The 18,821-nt window shown below is 46.4% G+C and overlaps 1 protein-coding gene across 2 annotated transcripts in view; it reads left to right on the forward strand.

Moving 5' to 3' along the window:
* The first annotated feature begins 360 nt into the window (after window positions 1-360).
* The window catches only part of FARP1 (FERM, ARH/RhoGEF and pleckstrin domain protein 1), a 303,524-nt gene continuing 285,063 nt past the window's right edge, over window positions 361-18,821 (forward strand). Inside the window, exon 1 of one of the 2 annotated variants that reach the window (XM_061133571.1) lies at window positions 361-470. The gene's annotated coding sequence lies outside the window, so the exon portion shown is untranslated. Of the gene's footprint in view, window positions 471-990; window positions 1,119-18,821 lie in introns of those variants that run through there. The other variant, XM_061133572.1, reaches the window with a different exon arrangement.

The raw sequence follows: 18,821 nt of genomic DNA on the forward strand, positions 1-18,821 counted from the left end.
GCCCCTCGCCGAGGGGCCGGCCCAGGCCCGGGGAGGGGCTCGCCTGCCTTCACTTCCCGCTCGCCGGCCTGGAGGCGGCGGGGCCGGCGCGGGCACAAGGGCTGCGGGCAGCGCTCGGCTGGCGCGCGGGGCGGGGACGCGGCCGCCGCCCGCTTTGCGCCGCTCCTCCCCGCGCGAGCGGCGCTCGGCCCGGCGTCGAGGCGGCCATGGCGACCCTGAGCCCGCTCCCCACCCACCCCGCCTGCTCCGCCCTCCCCTCCGCCCCGCGCCACCTTTGATGGCTCGGACCTCGGCCGGCCACCGCCAGCCCCGTGCGCGCGTCCGCGCCGCTGCCGCCGCCCGCGGGTATTAATAGCCGAGCGTCCCCGCCGCACGCGCAGCCGGAGCCGCCGCGCCCTCGGCCGCCCGGGACTCGGAGCTGCGGAGCCCGGAGGCCGGGAGCGGGAGCCGGAGCCGCCCGCGCCGTGGAGGTAGGAGGCGCGCGGCGAACAATGACCGCGGCGGGCGGGCGGGCGGCAACTTGTGCGAGTCGGGCGCCCGGAGCCGAGCGATCCGGGCGCGGCTGGAGGGAGCTGCGTGGCCCGCGGGTCCTGCTCGCGGGAGGTGTGGCGGGTGGCATCGGGCTTCCTCTTAACTAAGGCGGGAGAGTCTCTCTCCAGCCAGGCAACAATAGCCGGAGCTCCGGGGCCTCTGGGCCCCGCGCCGCCCCTTGCGCCCTCCTCTCACCTCGGCGGACTCGAGCCGCGGGCTCCGCGCGCGTCCCCACTCGCCACCCCCGCCCCGCGGCGCCCTCCCCCTCCACCCCCCGCTTCCTCCCGTCCCACCCGGCGCGCTGACAGCGCCCGACGCGGCTTCCGGACCTGCGGCCGCAATCTGGGCCCCCGAGGCCGCCCGCGGGCCGGGGAGGGGTGCCCGCTGGCGCGGGTGCCACCGCGCCGCCGGGTGCCCGCGGCTCGTTCACGCGCGGCGTGGGGACCCCGGGTGGGTGACAAAGAGGAACACGCCCTCTCTCCGAGTTGGATTTTTGTCCCTCGTTACCGCCAGCCTTTATGGAGACCAAAGTTTTTTCTTCCCCACTTTTTTTTTTTTTTTAAAGCAAAGGACAACAGATTTTTGTGGTGAGTGTTTCAAAGCAACGACTTCTGGTTGTGGTTTTACGATTTAAGTTCCGGAAACTTTAGCTGTGTGATCCGGCCAGACCCTTTGAGAGTGTGTGCATGTGTGTGTGTTCTGTTCGAGGGGGAACACGCGTTCCCGGGCATCAGTCTGGATGTCGTGTCTGGCAGTGGGCGCCCAGCTCTGGAATCTGTGCAGGGTCTCCCAGAAAACGAGCGAGGTGCGACGCACGAAGAACTGAGGACCCTGGTTATCAATTCGAGATTGCCTCGCATCTGGAACAGTTTAGCCGGCCCAGTCTGTCTCTCTCTGATCCTTCTGGAGTACCATGGTGGCCTCTGGCTGTTTCATTTTATGGTCCTGGTTAATGTCTTGCTTGTTAGTTTCCCAGGTTTGACTTGCTCAGCCCCGCCCTCCCCTGTATTACTGTTCCACCCTGAGCCATGGCTTTTGGGGACCCCCATCTCTCCCACCCCGCAGGCAGCGTCTTCAGCCGGAGCCAAACCCCAGCCTAAACCCCCTGGGTTAGGTTCACTGGCGACTTGGCCAAGCCCATTTCAGAACATCTTCCAGCATTGTCTTGCTTTTCTTACTCGTCTAAACCGGACAGAAAGCAGGAAGAAAGGCCTTTTCGGTCCTGAGAGCTTTGGGACATTTGCCTTAAAAATTGTCCTCACTGTTGTGATCAGGCAGGCCCTTCTGAAGTCTCCTGCTTTTGGCTGACTTCCACATTCCACAGCCTTCCGGTTGGGGCTTTACCTTCACCCTTTCCATAGGGCTGGTCTTCTGGGTATGATAGTTTCTGACAATGCTCTTCATGTGGGCTCAGCATCCACATGGCTCACTTTATATTCCTGCAGCATCCTTCTGCAGCAAGGCACCAATATTGGAGTTGCTCCAAGCACAACTGGAACGTTTGTGTTTTTAGAATGTCTGGCTAATAGATCTGCTTCTGGGTAAAATAAATAAGACACATGATTGGCCAGTGGCTGGCTTCCTGGGCGAAGTGTTGGTGGAAATAGTAAGCTGCTAGCCCAGCGCTTCCCAGAATCTCTTTCTTCTTTGTGGATGAGAAACTTGAAATACCTGGTGATGATGTAGCTGTTCTCCATAGGGTCACAGACTCAGTAGCATGCCCCCTGTAAGTTGGGGTGTGGTTTTTCATTCAAGGAGGGCTTCTGCTGTGGGAGTCCTGAAGCGAGGTTTATAGTGTCCCTTTTCGCACAATTAGTCTTTTCCTGGAATTTTACACAGGGATTGAATTCCCTAGGTCATAATAGAATACTACAGCTACTCTGTGGCCAAATTTACCAAAAGGAGACTTAAAAATCTACCCTAGATAATTTTCCTCTGGTGTATTGCAGTTATATCATAATTATCTTAAGACTATGAGGAACTTGGGTGAACATTTTTGTTTTGCTTTTCATTTAAAAAACTCTTGGAGGAAATGGTTTCTAAGAAGATAAGAATTGAATATAATATTGAAAGGGTTACTTTTTTTAAGCGAAATTCATCCTTTAGCATTCATTGAACTCTAATAGTCATAGAAGAGTTTAACTCATTTGGAGAATGGTATATATTTGTAAGGATATAGAAATACATATGCATCTGATAGACATCAGAAATGAACACCTTTTTTCCATCCTTGAGGAGGTTAGAGAACACTGAAGAAGAGATGGGAGCCCAGGTTTTGCTTGCTGAACACTCTTTAGGAAAGATGGATGTGGGTTTCCTGAAGGATGAGGGAAGTTGTGTGAATTTGTAGGTACTTGGCTGATGCTTTGACAGCATGGTGAACCAGGCATTTCAAACAAACCTTTTGCAAATGACCTTGCATATTGCAGAGAGCTGCTTAGTGTTTTTGAGAAAAGCACTTTCCCCTTGAACTGAAGATGCTACAGATAAGAGAGGGGCTCTTGTAATCCCAGTGCTTCCCAGGTGGTAAAGAATCCACCTGCAATACAGGAGACCTGGGTTCGATCCCCAGGTCGGGAAGATCGCCTGGAGGAGGGCATGGCAACCCACTCCAGTATTCTTGCCTGGAGAATCCCATGGACAGAGGAGCCTGGCGGGCTACAGTCTGTGGGGTCGCAGAGTCAGACACGACTGAAGTGCTGACCATGCACTTGTAATCCCAAAGTACAATCACTGGAGTCCTTCCTGCTGATACTTTGAGGGCCCAGGTATTCCAGATGTTGCTTACCTTGCCTGGGAAGGGAAAGGGTGGGATTTTAAAGGTTCCTGCGGCTGCATCTCTCCTATTATTTGGTGCTTTTGATTGAAAGGAGGGCTCACCAAGCCTGACTGTTGAATGGGCAATGGTGGACCAACTTTTTTTTTTCCCCCTTGCTTTTTAACGGTTAGAGTTTCTGCTGTGGCCTCACTTCATCGTACAGGCCCCTCACTCTGTTTCCTCCAGGTTACTGCCTTAACCACTTCCACATGTCCGGCAAGATCAGAGCCCAACGGTTTCCATTCAAATTACTTGAAATACTGATTTTGCCAGTCCTTTTATGCCGAATGCCGCTTTTGTTTTTAATCAAGAAGCCCCCAGAAACTGTTTATTTTAAAAGTGGAGAAACTGTCTTTTAATAGGCTTCCCTCCTCCAGGTTTAAGTCAGTTAAAAATATTTTGCCAAGTGGATACTTTGAGCAAAAGGGAACAATTGATACATATTAAATGCAGGAGCTCTAAGCCTTTGATACTTATGAAATAAAGCAGAGACCATAGTGTACAAGGGGCCTAAAAGTGAGCCCATGCTCCCTGCTGCCTATGAACTCAGGCAGTTTTCTTATTTAAAGTGGGATGGAAATTAGAGACAGACGGCAAGATTGGCAAATAAATTAATATGAGAATTCATCATTTACACTGAATTAATTTCATGTGTTAGATGGTCATATTTGTGCATACATTTTCAAACAAAAGGGCCTTGGGCCAAATTAGATTATCTTTTTTCTATTATGCAAAATTCCTCACCCACAAGAGCAACTGCACTCTATGTGTAGACTTTGGGCTTTCCGTAACGGTATCTTATAAGAGAAAACATAAATCCAGTATTATGATGCCTTTCACTTTTTGTCCTCATCATATTAATTCAGGATCTGCTGTAGTGCATGGCACACCACAAATCTTTGCTAAATACTTGCTGAGTGAATAAGTAAACCTCATTTTCATGTCCTTTCAAGTTGGCCTTGGAAATTTTTAAGGGAAATTTGATATTAGCCCTGACTAGTTGTTGTTCTCTGGGAATTTGAAAATTTGATATTTGATTTCATTTCTGTTTTAATCTAATTTAACCATCGAAGCTAACCTTTAAAGTTAGGTATTGTAAAAACATACAGAGTCATTTTTAAGAAATCCGACACAAAAAAGCAAAGTAAAAGAAAGTAAAACCTACCTGAAAAATTTGCTTCTGGGATAACTTTCCTTCTTCCTGAGAGATGTCTTTTGGAAGTTCCATGAGTGAGCGTTTACTGGGATGTGTGCACGTGTCAAGTTGCTAGGTCGTGTCTGACTCTGTGCAACCCCATGGACTGTAGCTCACCAGGCTCTTCTGTTCATGGGATTCTCCAGGCAAGGATACTGGAGTGGGTGGCTGTTTCCTCCTCCAGGGGAATCTTCTCAAGCCAGAGGGTAACCTCAATTTTGGGGGGCCTTGAAATTTGTTCCAGATTGATGAATTAGCTGGGTGTGCAATTCTGGATTATTGTTTCTGTGTTAATCCACTGTCCTCTGGTCCGTTTGTTGTGGCTGTTATGTCCGCTGTCAGGCTAATTGTTATTTGTAAATAGTCTCGTCTTTTCTTTCTGGCTGCTTTTAAGATCCTTTGGAGTTCTGCAATTTCACAAAGCGTAGGTGTAATTTCACCTTTCCTTGTATTCCTCTCTCTCTCCTCCATCTTCTTCTTTTCCCTCCTCCTTCCCCCTTCCTCTTATCGGGGTGTTCCTTTCTGCTGCCCTGAGTATTTCAGTGTCGTCTGGTCACCCTTGGCCACTCTGGTTGTTTCTAGTCTGGGCTGTTATGAATAAGGCTGCTATGAACATTTGTGAACAAGTCTTTGTGTGGAGATCTGTTTTCCTTTTTATTGCTGGGTCTTGTAATAAGTGTATGTTTATAAGAAACTGCCATCTGTTTTCCAAAGTGTTTGTACCATTTTACATTCCCGCCAATGATATACGAGTGTTCCACTTACTGTAATCCTCATGAGTACTTGAAATTACCCATCTTTTTCATTTTGGCCATTCTGGTGGATGTGTTAGTGGTATCTCCTTGTGGTTTAACTTTATATTTCCCTGAAAGAGAAATAATAGGTTTTCCTGTGCTTTTTGGCCATTTGTCTATCTTCCTTCGTGATGTGGCCATTCACACTTTGTTCTTTTTCATTGATTTTTGTCTGATTGTTTCATATAGATTTTGAGTGTAACTGACATGTAAAAAACCGCACATACTTAATGTCATCTTATTTTACAGTTATGAGAGTTCTGTGTATATTCTGCATACAAGTACATTGTTAGATGAATATATTACGAATATGTTCACCAGGCTATTTTTTAACCTTCTCCTTTTTTAATGGTATCTTTTGAAGAGCAAAATTTATGAGGAAAACATTGTACATGGTCCACTTATTGAGCTTATTAAAGGTCAGAGCACTTTTTTCAGCTTTGGAAAAATAACACAGTTTTGTGTGTAAGACATACACTAATATCACTCTGTTCAGGAGGTCAGACTGCATTTACTTCATGCAGTTCTGATCTTTCCTAACTGAAACTGAGTTGAAAAGACTTGAAAATGGAAAAAAAACCCAAAAAACCAAGACCCTGCTTATTTTGAAAAATCCGAGGAAACAAGGTGTTTAAGATTGTGATCAAATAAATAGATTTCAAAATTCAGAATTGAGTTGTTTGTTCTTTTAGCACACAGAAAGATTGTGGAAAAGAAGTATTTTCAAAATCAACACGAAAAAATGGAGCCCCAGGAAAAAGCAAGATATAACATTCTAAAAAGAGGTCAGGGTGGCATATGTGGGTGCTTGTAAAAGGAGTTTAGTTTTCCTATTTTGGTGTGAATTTTATCATCTTATTTATGTATTCTCCTCATTTTCTGAACCAGATAACAAGCGTTGTCAGATCAGAAAGCACGTTTTCCTGATTTTTGTTTCTCCTGCTCATAGAAGGTAAATAAATGTTGCTTGACTTGAATTAAAATTTATGTCATGACTGAAACAGAAACAGACTCAGAGACACGGAGAACAGGCTTGTGGTTGCCAAGGGGGAGGAGGGCGGGGAAAGGATGGATCGGGAGTCTGGGATTCGCAGATGCAAACCATTATGCAAAGAACGGATAAACCACAAGGTCCTACTGTAGAGCACATATTCAAAATCCTGTGATAAACCGTAATGGAAAAGAGAAATACATGCATAAGTAAATTTAAAAATTTCTGTATTGAAAACTCCATGACATTTTAGGATACGGAAGTTAGAGATTGGTATTAAAGGTAAGAAGAGTTGGGAATATAGATATGAAGATTAGACAGATCTGCCCTTCTGTATGTTGTCCATCTTTGTGATGTTGGGCAAGTTATTGGTGCTCTTTCCCTAAAACCTCAAGGGGCCTGCAAGAGTGCATTTGTCTTCAAGTGATAGAATCTTTGACTTATAGCAGTGAAAGTCACCAATTAGTTGCCTCAAATAAGAAGAAAGGAAGGGGTCCCTGGTTCAGTGTCTCAGCTCACAGTGTCACCCAGGATGCAAGTTCTTTCTGTCCGTCTACCCTGCCATGCCCAGCTTGTTGCTTTCTGTACTTAGGATTGTCGCCCAGAGGTTAATTACACTGCTGCGGCCTGATTAGCTGTTACGGCTAAGGGCTACTGCAGTTCCATGCTTCTTGGCGTCACACATTTGTTGTCATCAGGAAGTAATGGCACGGCCTTCTTCACACTCCTCTTGTCCTTAATCAAAGTGCTTCTTTCTCAGAAGCCGCCAACATTTGGTGGTCTTTGAGGAAGGATCCGGGGAGTGTTTCTGTGCTCCCACAGAGATACCCAGTAGCCGGACTGAATGTGATGTCTGGAATCACAGCAGCCGTATTGTGATCAGCCTTGGGATGAGGGCAAGAGGATGATGGGCTGAAAGATGGAAGCAGAGTTTCTTGTGGGCATCACTTAGTCACCGATCTTCCTGCACCTGGAGCTTAGTATACTGAATAATAGCAAGTTTTGTTTACCAAATAATGCCAACCTGGACTTAGTGTATTAAACAATAAATTTACCCACTTTCTAATTCTATTCTTGTCATCCAAAGCATCTTGACTGATACATTCATTGGAAGACTTTGTCTTTCTTTTTAAAAAATATCTTGTCTTTTTTGGTCTGCTTTTTAAAAAATGAAGTGTAGTTGATTTACAATATTATGTTAGCTTCTGGTATACAACATAGTGATTTGATATTTTTGTAGATTATGCATCATGCTAGGGTTATTAGAATATTATTGACTGCATTCCCAGTGCTATTCATTATATTCCTGTGACTTTATTTTATAACAGATCATTTCTAGGTCTTAATTCTCTTCAGTTGGTTTGCCCGTTGCCCCACCCCCTCCTCCCTTTCGGCAGTTTTTTCTCTGTACCTGTGAGTCTGTTCCTGTTCTGTTGTATTTATTCATTTGTTTTTTAGATTCCACATATAAGTGAAAACATGCAGTGTTTATCCTTCTCTGTCTGACTTATTTCACTTAGCATTGTTCCCTGTAGGTCCATCCATGATGTCACATATGGCAAAATTTCCTTCCTGATGCTGAGTGATATCCCAGTGTGTAATATCCCTATATTTTCTTTATCTGTCCTTCTGTCAGGGGACATTTAGGCTGTTTCCATGTCTTGGCTATCGTGAATGACGCTTTAGTGAACATAGGGGTGTGTGTTTCTTTTTGAATTAGTGTTTTCGTTTTCTTTAAGTAAATACCCAGGAGTGGAAATGCTAGATTGTATGATAGTTCTATTTTTAATTCTTTGAGGAGCCTCCATACTCTTTTCCATAGTGTCTGCACCAATTTATCAATATATTCCCACCTCCAGTGCTGGAGGGTTCCTTTTCTCTGCATCTTCACCAATACTTGTTATTTCTTGTCTTTTTGATGATAGCCGTTCTGACAGGTCGGAAGACTTGATCTTTCATCTGCCATTTAACACTATCTGTGAGAAAAAGAGTTTCTTACTGTTAATTATGTGGAAAGTGGCTTAGTGATCATACCAAGTTGCTGTGAAAGATGAACGATTTTTAAGGACTGTAGGTATTTGATAACATGTGTGAATCTTGTCACTATATCTGCATAAATTTCACCTTTTCCTCTCATGATGGCCTTGCAGGACATCTACTTAGAATTGACCATTTGGGGTTTGGATTAGGAGATTTGTGAGACCATTATTAATCAGAGATTAATGTCTTCCTTTATAATCTTGCCAAATCTTTTGATTCTCTGGCATGAAATCTTATTGGGGGCCAATGTTATTAGTAGAAGGAGCTGCTTGGAAATGTCAGGATTTGGGTAAACTAGAGATTTACCACATTCAAAAATTAGACACAGGTATTTGTGACCCTGTAAAGAAAGGTTGAATGATTTTATGATAACCTTAATCCAAGCAAATGAATTGAATGGAAAATATCCAAGTGAAGAACTTGCAGAATATGAAATTACAAGATTCCAGTCTATTTTCTTTTGATTGATATGACTTTTAAAAAGAAACTTGGTCATTCCCCGACCCCTTACTATCAGGATGGTCAGGTGACCAGGGTAATTTACATATTCACTGCCATGTTATTTTTACTTCATTTTTTGTAAGGGTTTATCAGCTTCACAGGTATTTGATTGACCAGCTGTGTTGAATTACTAGTTACTGTTGGTGCCACAAAATTAGGGCCCAGTTCTCTTCTGTCAGAGTGTAGCATCCAGACCGGATTGGAGAAGTTACCTAAATAATTACAATATGACAAGAGCTTTGCAAAAGTTATTATAATGGTGTAAGTGTTCAGATATTAAGACATTGGATTCTGGGTGGAAGTCGCATTTAAGTTGAGCTTCAGTAAAGAAGTGTGTTTTTGTTTGTTAACTTGTTTGCTCATTTTAGTGTTCCCTTTGTACTCTACTTTTTGTAACAGGATTAGAAAAGTATTCATGTATACAACAGAAAGTAAAAATTCCTTGCAATCCTGCTGGTCAGAATTTATGAAAATTAAAATTTGGTTTATTTCCATTTGACTTTTGGCATATTCAATATATTCCCAGTTTTTGTCTCTTTACATACAGACTTACCTTTTTTAAAAATTGTGAGAACAATGCATGTGTAATTAGAAGCCACTTTCCCTTCTTTCCACTGAGTGTTTTCCATATTGAGTTTTCTTTGAAATGAAAATTTTAATGACTTTATAATGTTCCCCTGTGTAATTCTACGTAATATACCTAACATTGCCCTTCATTGGTCTTTTTTTTTTTTTGGCTTGCAATATTTGACTACTGTGACCATCTGTACATAAATCTATGGAAAGAGGGTTCTTTTGTTGCAAGGGGCAGACACCCACCTCGAGTCATAAGAGGTAGAGCGGGGAATTTGGTAGCTCTCAATACCAACCCCAGAACGGGCCAAGGTGAGTCGTCTCAGGAATCGAGACCTGGGTCTGAAGACTCCAGTCACCTGTGGGGTTGGCTTCGTGTTCCTGGCTCTCTCCTCTGGCACTTGGGACAGTTTGCTGGTGATGGTGGGGCCGCCCTGCGCATCGCAGGGACTGTAGTATCCATTGTTGTTTAGTCACTCAGTCCTGTCCGACTCTTTGCAACCCCATGGACTGTAGCCCGCCAGGCCCCTCTGTCCATAGGATTTCCCAGGCAAGGTTACCACAGTGGGTTACCTTTCCTTCTCCAGGGCCTCTTCCTGACCCAGGGGTTGAACCCGTGTCTCCTGCCTTGGCAGGTGGAGTCTTTACCACTGAGCCCCCAAGGAAGGCCATAGCATCCACGGCCCCACCTTAAAAGTCAGGCAGTCATGTTGGTGATTAATTACACCTTCGCGAATGTTCCATTCCTGGGGTTGAAACATTCATGCCACTCCTGCTGGGATTGAGACTCACCAAGTTGAAGTTTGAACCCCCATCTCTACCCCTTCAGGGAAGGACTCCTGTTTAGCCCAGATGAGGGACCCCTCTTGTGACGGAGGGGTGTACAAGGATGGGGTGGGGTGGGGACAGCAACCTTTCCAGGTGGGTAAGATTGACACACACAAATAAGGGGAAATAACTTCCTGGGGGAGGGCCCAGCGGGGAAGGAGGGACAGAGACGGGAAGGAGGGGCACCGTCCACCACCTCCGGGGGCTGTGCCGAAGCTGGAGGATCCCCATCACGTCAAGGTTGATGTCTGAGCACCGAGCGCTGCAGTTCTAACCTAATGTTCCCTTGTGAGGGGCGTCACAGTGGTTAGATATCAGCCCCAAACAACCTTCCTCTCGCTTACATTGAGACACACCACCCAGAATGGGAGGAGAGGGGTGGAAATCGATCAGGCTTGCTCAGGGTGAGTCTGCCGCGAAGCTGGCCCCTGCAGAAGCCCAGCAGGTAGGCTGAGATGGGAGTTGTGCTTCTGCGCTCGTTTCTTACCACTTGTGATGACTCTCCAGGTGCCCCCGCTTTCTTGAATTTTAGCCACACTGGGTCTTCGTTGTGGCATGCGGGCCTCCTCTGCTTGCAGCCCTTGGGCTTCTCTTGTTCCTGGTGCATGTAAAATCTTAGCTCCCCCATCCAGGGATCGAACCTGCATCCCCCGCACTGGGAAGGTGAATTCTTAGCCACTGAACCACAGGGAAGTCCCACGTGCCCCCTTTCTCTGTTGTTGGTCAGAGGCACTTAGTAAGCAAGGGTGTTAGTTCCTGGCAGTCCTAACCAGTCCGCAGCAGACAGGACTGTTTTGGGACAGCCATTTGTTGAGAGAGAAGATACCCATATGTGACCCAGCCAAGCCGTGCTCGTTTTGCTAATTCCCAATCAAAGCGGTGTCTCTGTCTCAGTTCCATTGGCTTACCATTGGAGATTATCCACAGAAGCTTTGGCGAGCCCCCGGGGCGCGCCGAAGGCGGCCTGACTGGTTTCATCTGTAGAGTAGCTCACATCATTAGTTACTCCCCGATGTATGGATTTTGCCTTTTCCCCCAGAGTTCATTTCTGGAGGTCAGGAGCTGTGTCTCAAAACTTCTGTTCTACTTTCTGGGTACTTAAAACAGAGCCTTTCTTTGATGGATTAATGAGGATCTTATCATAGGATCTCAGGCAGCTGGAAAAATCACAACTCATTAGAGTCTCAATAACTCTTCACAAGTTAGAAAGAAGAAAACCGATCTCACTTCTTACAAAGGTCTGTCAGGCACCTTTTACCCGGAGGGCACTATTCCTGAGATTCACATCAGTGAACAGGCCGAAAAATCCTCGTCTTCAAGGGGACAGTGTATATAGATATATTTTTTGGTCCAAATTGAGACATTTTTGAGACTGAAAGGCGCTGACCGCCTGGGGTGTCAGAACAAAAGTCGTCTGAGCGGATGGTCACCCTCGTGCTCAGAGAGTGGCCCAAAGTGTGTGCATGCCTGTTAAGTCGCTCAGTTGTGTCTGACTCTTTGCAACTGTATGGATTGTAGCCTGCCAGGCTCCTCTGTCCATGGGATTCTCCAGGCAAGAATACTAGAATGGGTTGCCATTCCCTCCTCCAGGGGACCTTACTGACTCGATTGAACCTGGGTCTCTTGAGTCTCCTGTACTGGCAGGCAGGTTCTTTACCCCTGAGCCATATGGAAAGCCTGGCCCAAAGCAGTGGGTGGGGGATGTGGGCTGGTTTTCCTCTGAGGCTATCAGATGCCCTCAGGATAGTCTGGGTCCTGTGACTTCAGGCATGTACCCCATCATTCACTCCGCTGGACACATTTATCAAAAGTCCGTGAGGTTGAGTTTGTGTCCTCCTAAAAGATGGTTTGCTCCCAGGCAAGGCTGTTTGCAGGGGGACATACAAGTGGGAGGTTTGTCCTCTGGAGGAAAATAATGAATGGAATTGTTTGAGAGACGGTGGACTCCTGAGATACAGATCAGCAAATTCCAAGGAGCTTGCTTGTAGAAGTCCTTTTTTAACCAGCATTTCTTTTTTTAAGCTTTGAAAATCAACAGGGCTGTAGGCCCTGAAGATGATTTAACAAGACACAGTTAAGGGGAAAAAGGAGTTGAGATTGCATTGGAAGGAAATCACACGTGCATTAAATTAAAAAATACATATATTTATAGTAAAAGTGCCCTGTCCATCCCCTGTAGCGTTCTATGAGTTTTACCACGTGTATGGATTTGTGTGACCAATACCACAGCCAGGATGTGGAATTTTTTTTTTTTTTTTTAATGATTTTATATATTTTTGGCTCTGTGCGGTCTTTGCTGTTGCGTGGGCTTTTTTCTCTAGTTATGGTGAGCGGGGCTTCTCACTGCAGTGGCTTCTCTTGTTGTCAGTCACAAGCTCTAGGGCTCGTGGGCTTTATGGGCAGCATGTGGACTCGCTCATAGCTCCCGGACTCTGGAGCACAGGCTCAGTAGTCGTGGCATGGGCGTGGTGGTTCTGTGGCATGTGGGATCTTGCCGGACCAGGGATCGAACCTGTGTCTCCTGCACTGGCAGGTGGATTCTTTAACCACTGAACCACCGGGGAAGCCCCAGGATATGGAGCATTGTGAGCAACTCAAAAAATTCCCTTGTGTTGTTCCTTTCCTTTGGTTCACCTTCCCCTGTCCCCTTCCGCCACCCCTGTTTTTTGTGTTTGTTTTTTTTTTCCCACCACCCCTGTTAACGGCTCATCTTTGCTCTGTCACTATCTGTTCTTTTCCAGAACATCTTATAAGTGGAATCACAGTGCATGAAACTTTCTTGAGACCGGCTTCTTTCACTCACACACAATGTCTCTGCGATTCTTCTGAGTTGTTTTTAACATCACTCTTTTCCTTCGCTTGCCGAGTACTGTTCCGTTGTATGGACGTACCACAGTTTGCATAGCCATTCACTTGTTGAAGGACATTGGGGGTGTTTCCAGTTTGGGGCAATTGTGAATAGAATGGCTAAATGCGCAACTGCCGGAATCTTTCACGGGCAAGTCTTAATATGGGTGTGATTCCTCACGGGGAAGTACCCAGAAGTGGAGTCCTCACCAGCACGTGATGTTGTCTCAAGCTTTTCATTGTAGCCATTTGAATAGGTGTGTAGTGGTGTGTCAGCATGGCTGTTTATTTAAAAAAAAACACAACATGCTGAGAAAATACCAGTATATGAGGGGCTTATTCAAAGATAGTGACTAGATCCTTTCCTGGACTGCCTGGTGGTAATTTAGACAGTAAGTCGTGTCTGACTTTTTGCGACCCCATGGACTAGCCTGCCAGGCTCCTCTGTTGCTTTGCTGAAAAGATTCACTTTCATCTCAGGATCAAAGGATTTGTTAACAAAATAAGCCACTTGTTATATACAAATAAATAATACCAATATTTATTAGAGAATTATCTAGCTTACTTTCAATATACTAACATGAGAAGAAAAGAGAAACAGAAACAGCAGAGGATACTTCACCAAATTGGGTTTAGCCCAACATCCAGGCCAAGAACGCTGGGAAGTCCCGGGACACAGCACATCTGGATTCTCAATTGGGAGAAGGTCTCAGGCCGCACACTGGCTCTGTGGGTGAGACTTCAAAGATTGCCGTTCCCCTTTGTAATCCTGGGAGGAAAACTGATAGCAAATAGCAACTCTGGTGTCATGCTAATGTTGTTTGTTTTGTCTTGAAAAACTTGGAATATTGTTCAGCCTGGGGCTTGGTTGGCCAAACCCCCTCCTGGGGCTCAACCATCTCAAGACTATCTCATCTCTGGTGCAGCAAGTCTTGCATTCTTAGCAGGCAGTCACTCACAGTCACAGGCAGGGCAGTGTCCTGGCAGGTTAGAAGCAAGGTCAGAGGCCTGTTTGGGTTTGTCTCTGAAGCCTAAAGAAGACTATTTATTTAATTCCCCTAACACCTTTCCATGGGATTTCCCAGACAAAAATACCAGGGTGGGTTGCCATTCGCCTTCTCCAGGGGCTCTTCCCAGCCCAGGGATTGAACCCGTGTCTCCTGCATTGCAGGTGGATTCTTTACTCCTGAGCCACTAGGGAAACCTACAGGCAGAGGCCTGATAAACTCTGTTAGCTGCCCGTCTTGGGAAGGGATAAATCAAAAAGAGCAATTGTGTGTATGAAAGCTGAGGCTCAGAATGGAACAATGCCAGCAAGAAATAGAGGTAAGCAGCACATGGTGTAGATACTTATCTCAGAGACCTGATAGGGTGTGGAGGTTTGATTTGAGTATCTTGTTAATTCTCTATGTGAATATACAGTGATAAGAAGCAGCTGAGAGGCAGTGCAGACCTGGAGGAAAGGACGCGGCTTCAGGGCATGGATTCATGATCTGTGACACACTACTCCCAGTTTGAGTGACTGATGTCAATAGACCCAGGTTCGATCCCTGGGTCAGGAAGATCCCCTGGAGAACGGAATGGCAACCCACTTCAGTGTTCTTGCTGAGAGAATTCCATGGACAGAGGAGCCTGGCGGGCTACAGTCCGTGGGGTCACAAAGAGTCAGACGCTTCTGAGTGACTAACCCACACGTCAGTAGTGAGTACTGTCTTTCGCAGCTTCTCCGGGGCAGGACTCTGTCTTAGACAGCAGATCTGGCTTGGATGTTTGCAGTAGGGATGTCCGCTGGGGTGGCAGGGTCTGTTTCCAGGGAGGCCTCTCGGGTTGGCTGCTGGAGTTACCTCTACAGCGTGGTGGCTGGGTTCTCCCAGAGCGAGTGGTTCGTGAGGAGACCGAGGTGGAAACTGCCGTGACGTTAGTGACCTTGACTGGCAAGTTCTACTTGGTTCCTTCCACAGATTCTTGCTCACGCAGGCCAGCCATGATTCAGTGGGGGGTCGACCACACAAAAGTGGGGGTGCCGGGTGGCAGGGGTCATTGGGCGCCATCTTGGAAGCCGGCTGCCATGGGCCTGGAGGGACCTGTGTTACAGAACAGACTTAGAAAACGGTCTCCCGGTTGCCGGGGAGGAAGGGATAGTTGAGGACTTTGGGAAGGACATGTACACACTATTTTTAAAATGGATAACCACCCCCCCACCCCCAAATAAAACCCTACCGTACGGCACATGGAACTCTGCTCAATGTTATGTGGTGGCCTGGATGGGAGGGGGTTTTGGGGGAGAATGGATACATGTTTATGTATGACCGAGTCCCTTCACTGTTCATCTGAAACTGTCACAAGCTTGTTAATTGGCTATATATACCCTAATACAAAATGTTTTTGGTGTTAAAAATTAAAAAGAAATCCCCAAGTCGGTGTTATCAGATCCACAGTTGGTGGTGAGGGTCAAGGCCTGTGGCGGGGAAACAGTGGCTTTTCACTCGGTGGTAGGTACCTTAGCAAGGACTGAAGGTTGAAAAATTCTCCTGGTGGTTTGATTCCTTCTATTTAAATAGTTCCTGCGCTTTGCTGTAGGAAGGAGAATTTGAGAGACACAGAGGTGGTCTGTCTGCTCACGGAGCCATGCTGTTTGGGTACCACTTTCCTGCTTATCCTGAGGAGCTAACCAGGGTAGCATCATTCTCCTTTCTCACTTGCTGTCTTCCCCGGGCATAGCTCAGTGCTAGGAATGGCCCTCAGTTCTACCAGCTGAAGATGCAAATAAGAAAAGTCTAGTGGCTGAGACTCAGCACTCCCAATGTCGGGGCCCCGGGTTCGATTCCTGGTCAGGGAACTGGATCCCACTTGCCGCAACTACGAGTTCAAATGCCAGGACTAAAAGAGCCTGCCTGCTGCATCTAAGACCTGGTATAGCCAAATAAATAAATAATAAAAAAAAAAGAGAGAGAGAGAAAAGTCCATCACCAGAGTGATGGTAGGGAAAACCCAATAGTCCATCAAAACCCATCCCCAGAAAACTGCTTGAAAATCTCCTGCATGGGCTAGAAGTCCCTCTAGGAATCATATTCGGCTTCTTCTTGGAATCAAGATTTGGGCTGCCAGTTTTAAACCAGGTACTGTGTTAGACGGTGTGGTTGCACATTTATTTGGCCCTTTCTCAATGAGGAAGGTATTGTCCCCATTTTACAGAAGAGGAAGCCGTGTCTTAGATTACTGCGTAACATGCCCACGGTCACACACAGCGTATCAGTGAACTCAGGCTTTCCTCAAGTCCATGCTCTTTGTGACTCAGTTAGGGATCTTCTTCTAGTACAGCGGTAGGCAGGCACACCAGACTAGGGCGACGTGAGATAGATCTGCAAGTTCAGGATCAGACACTGTCTTTGTTTTGTTCTTGTTCTGTCAGCCAGTCTTGTCTGACTCTTTGCGATTCCATGGACCTCAGCACGCCAGGCTTCCCTGTCCTTCACCATCTCCCAGAGTTCGCTCAGACTCGTGTCCATTGCGTCCATGATGTCATCCAACCATCTCATCCTCTGTTGCCCCCTTCTCCTGCCCTCAATTTTTCCCAACATCAAGGTCTTTTCCAGTGAGTCAGCTCCTTGCATCAGGTGGTCAAAGTGTTGGAGCTTCAGCTTCAGCATTAGTCCTTCCAGTGAATATTCAGGGTTGGTTTCCATTAGGATTGACTTGATTTCCTTGCAGTCCAAGGGACTCTCAAGAGTCTTCTCCAGCACCGCAGTTCAAGCCTTTCCTGGTGGCTCAGATGGTAAAGTACCTGTCTTTGTTTAATAGTGTTATTTTGTTCATTGTGAATTAAAAAAAAAAACAACAAAACCTTTTGATTTTTAAAAAATTGATTAAAAAAAAGATGATCTTAGTTGTTGTGAGTTTTGGCATCCCCTTAAATTTCACATCCAGGGCCCTGCCTCACTTGCCTCACTTTGACCCCATGCAGCCAGTGGCTCCGGAGTCAGAATGAGGACAGTCTGATCGACTCAGGGCAGTTCAGCATCCTTTTCAGCAGTGTGATAACTATTTTCTTTTCCCTTTGGAGACATTTTGGGGGACGAGTCACCAGTCTTAAAGGACATGTCTTGGCCCTTTGCAGTCTCTGCTCTGTCCCTGCTTGACACAAGTGGTTGGTTCCAAGGTTACTTACAGCATTTCAGCTTTGAGACCCTGACGCCCAGGTCTGCTGAAGGCCTGTGAGAGTCTCGGAGACTGGTGTTTTATCTCTCGGTGTGGATGTTTGGGAGCTGCAGCAGGAAGGAGATCTGTTTTCAGCCTAACAGCCACGTGACAAAGGGCCTGTGCCATGAGGCTCTCCTGGGCGCTGATGCCAGCCTGGCCGTGAGTGCGTCGCCCTCCTGGCAGGGCTCGTGTGGCTCAGGGCTGTGGCTGCACCAGCCCGGGGCAGGGGGATGGCTGCCCACTTCTCCCCTGTGTTGCTTGCAGAGTGGCTTGGGTAACCCGAACAGATCATAAGCCTGGCCTGATGTATTTCACATGGGAATTAGCTGTGCTTCCCTGAGTCCACTCCCCCCCTTTTTTTTTTTTTAAATAAAGCTTTAAAAAATCACCTTGTTTCTTTTGCATGTCTCTTTTTTAATTATAAAAATAACAGGATCATTGTAGAAACTTTGAAAAGTAAAGAAGGGTGGTTTGGCAAATATACACATACACATACTCACACACGGATTGTTCTCTTCATATTTGCCTTACATAGCTTTCTTTCCTTTGCTTAGTTAAAAAGAAAAGAAAAGAAAAGGTTATTTTAAGAGCAGTTTTAGGTCCACAGCAAATGGAGTAGAAAGCAGAGTTCCCATATACCCCTTCCTCACCCACTACCTCCCCCATTACCAACATCCAGCCTTTTCCTTAAGTTTTAGATTTTCTTTTGCTCTGTTTAATTTTTTTCAACTTTATAATATCTTGAACATTTGTTTTGTGAATTTCTCCCCCGTTAACATTGCTTCAGTAGTCCTTAAACTAACGTGACTAAGGTCAAAGGTCTCATGAGGTCACTTCCTGTTGACCTTTCTTCAGAGGAATGGCAGTTGGGCTCACAGTGGGGAGGAGGGGGTCCCTGGATGACCTGCCCTTTAAATATTTATCATGTGGAGATTTCACAGAATGTCCTTATAAGGATGTAGGGGCCCGATGAAGACTCACTGCTTCTGCCTGTCTTATCTCTAGATTCTTTTTTCCTCATGGCATTTGCGGAGAGGGGGCTTGGGATCCACTTTCTATCAGAGGTGTGTAGCCTTCCTCGCGAGTTAGAAAATAGAAGTGTAGCAGGAGTGTTTCCAGAAACACCTAACTCTGACGGATGCGTCTGGAAGTGAATACCGCTACGGGGCTCGCCAGCTTGCCAAGTTGGGGGGTTGAAAGTGGTGCAGGATTTCCAAACGAAGGGGTGGGTGAGATCCAGGAACACGGACTGCCTTCTCAGTGGTGTGTGCTGGGCAAAAACACCTTTCACTGGTGGACCTGCAGACACTGGTTTAGTTTGCTCGTTTCCGTGTGACTGCTGCCTGGCACAGGCTGTGGCCATCGTCAGTAGCCACTAAATCTTTGTTGAATGAGGGAACTGAGACCCTCTTTGGGGCCTTGTTGGTAAAATGACCTTGTACCTCTTAAACCTGAGCCGACCTTCTCACCAGCTGTTGGGCTCCCATGGTCTGTAAAAGCCTT

Source organism: Dama dama, chromosome 30 (assembly GCF_033118175.1).
Source record: "Dama dama isolate Ldn47 chromosome 30, ASM3311817v1, whole genome shotgun sequence".
Classification (NCBI taxonomy): Eukaryota; Metazoa; Chordata; class Mammalia; order Artiodactyla; family Cervidae; genus Dama; species Dama dama.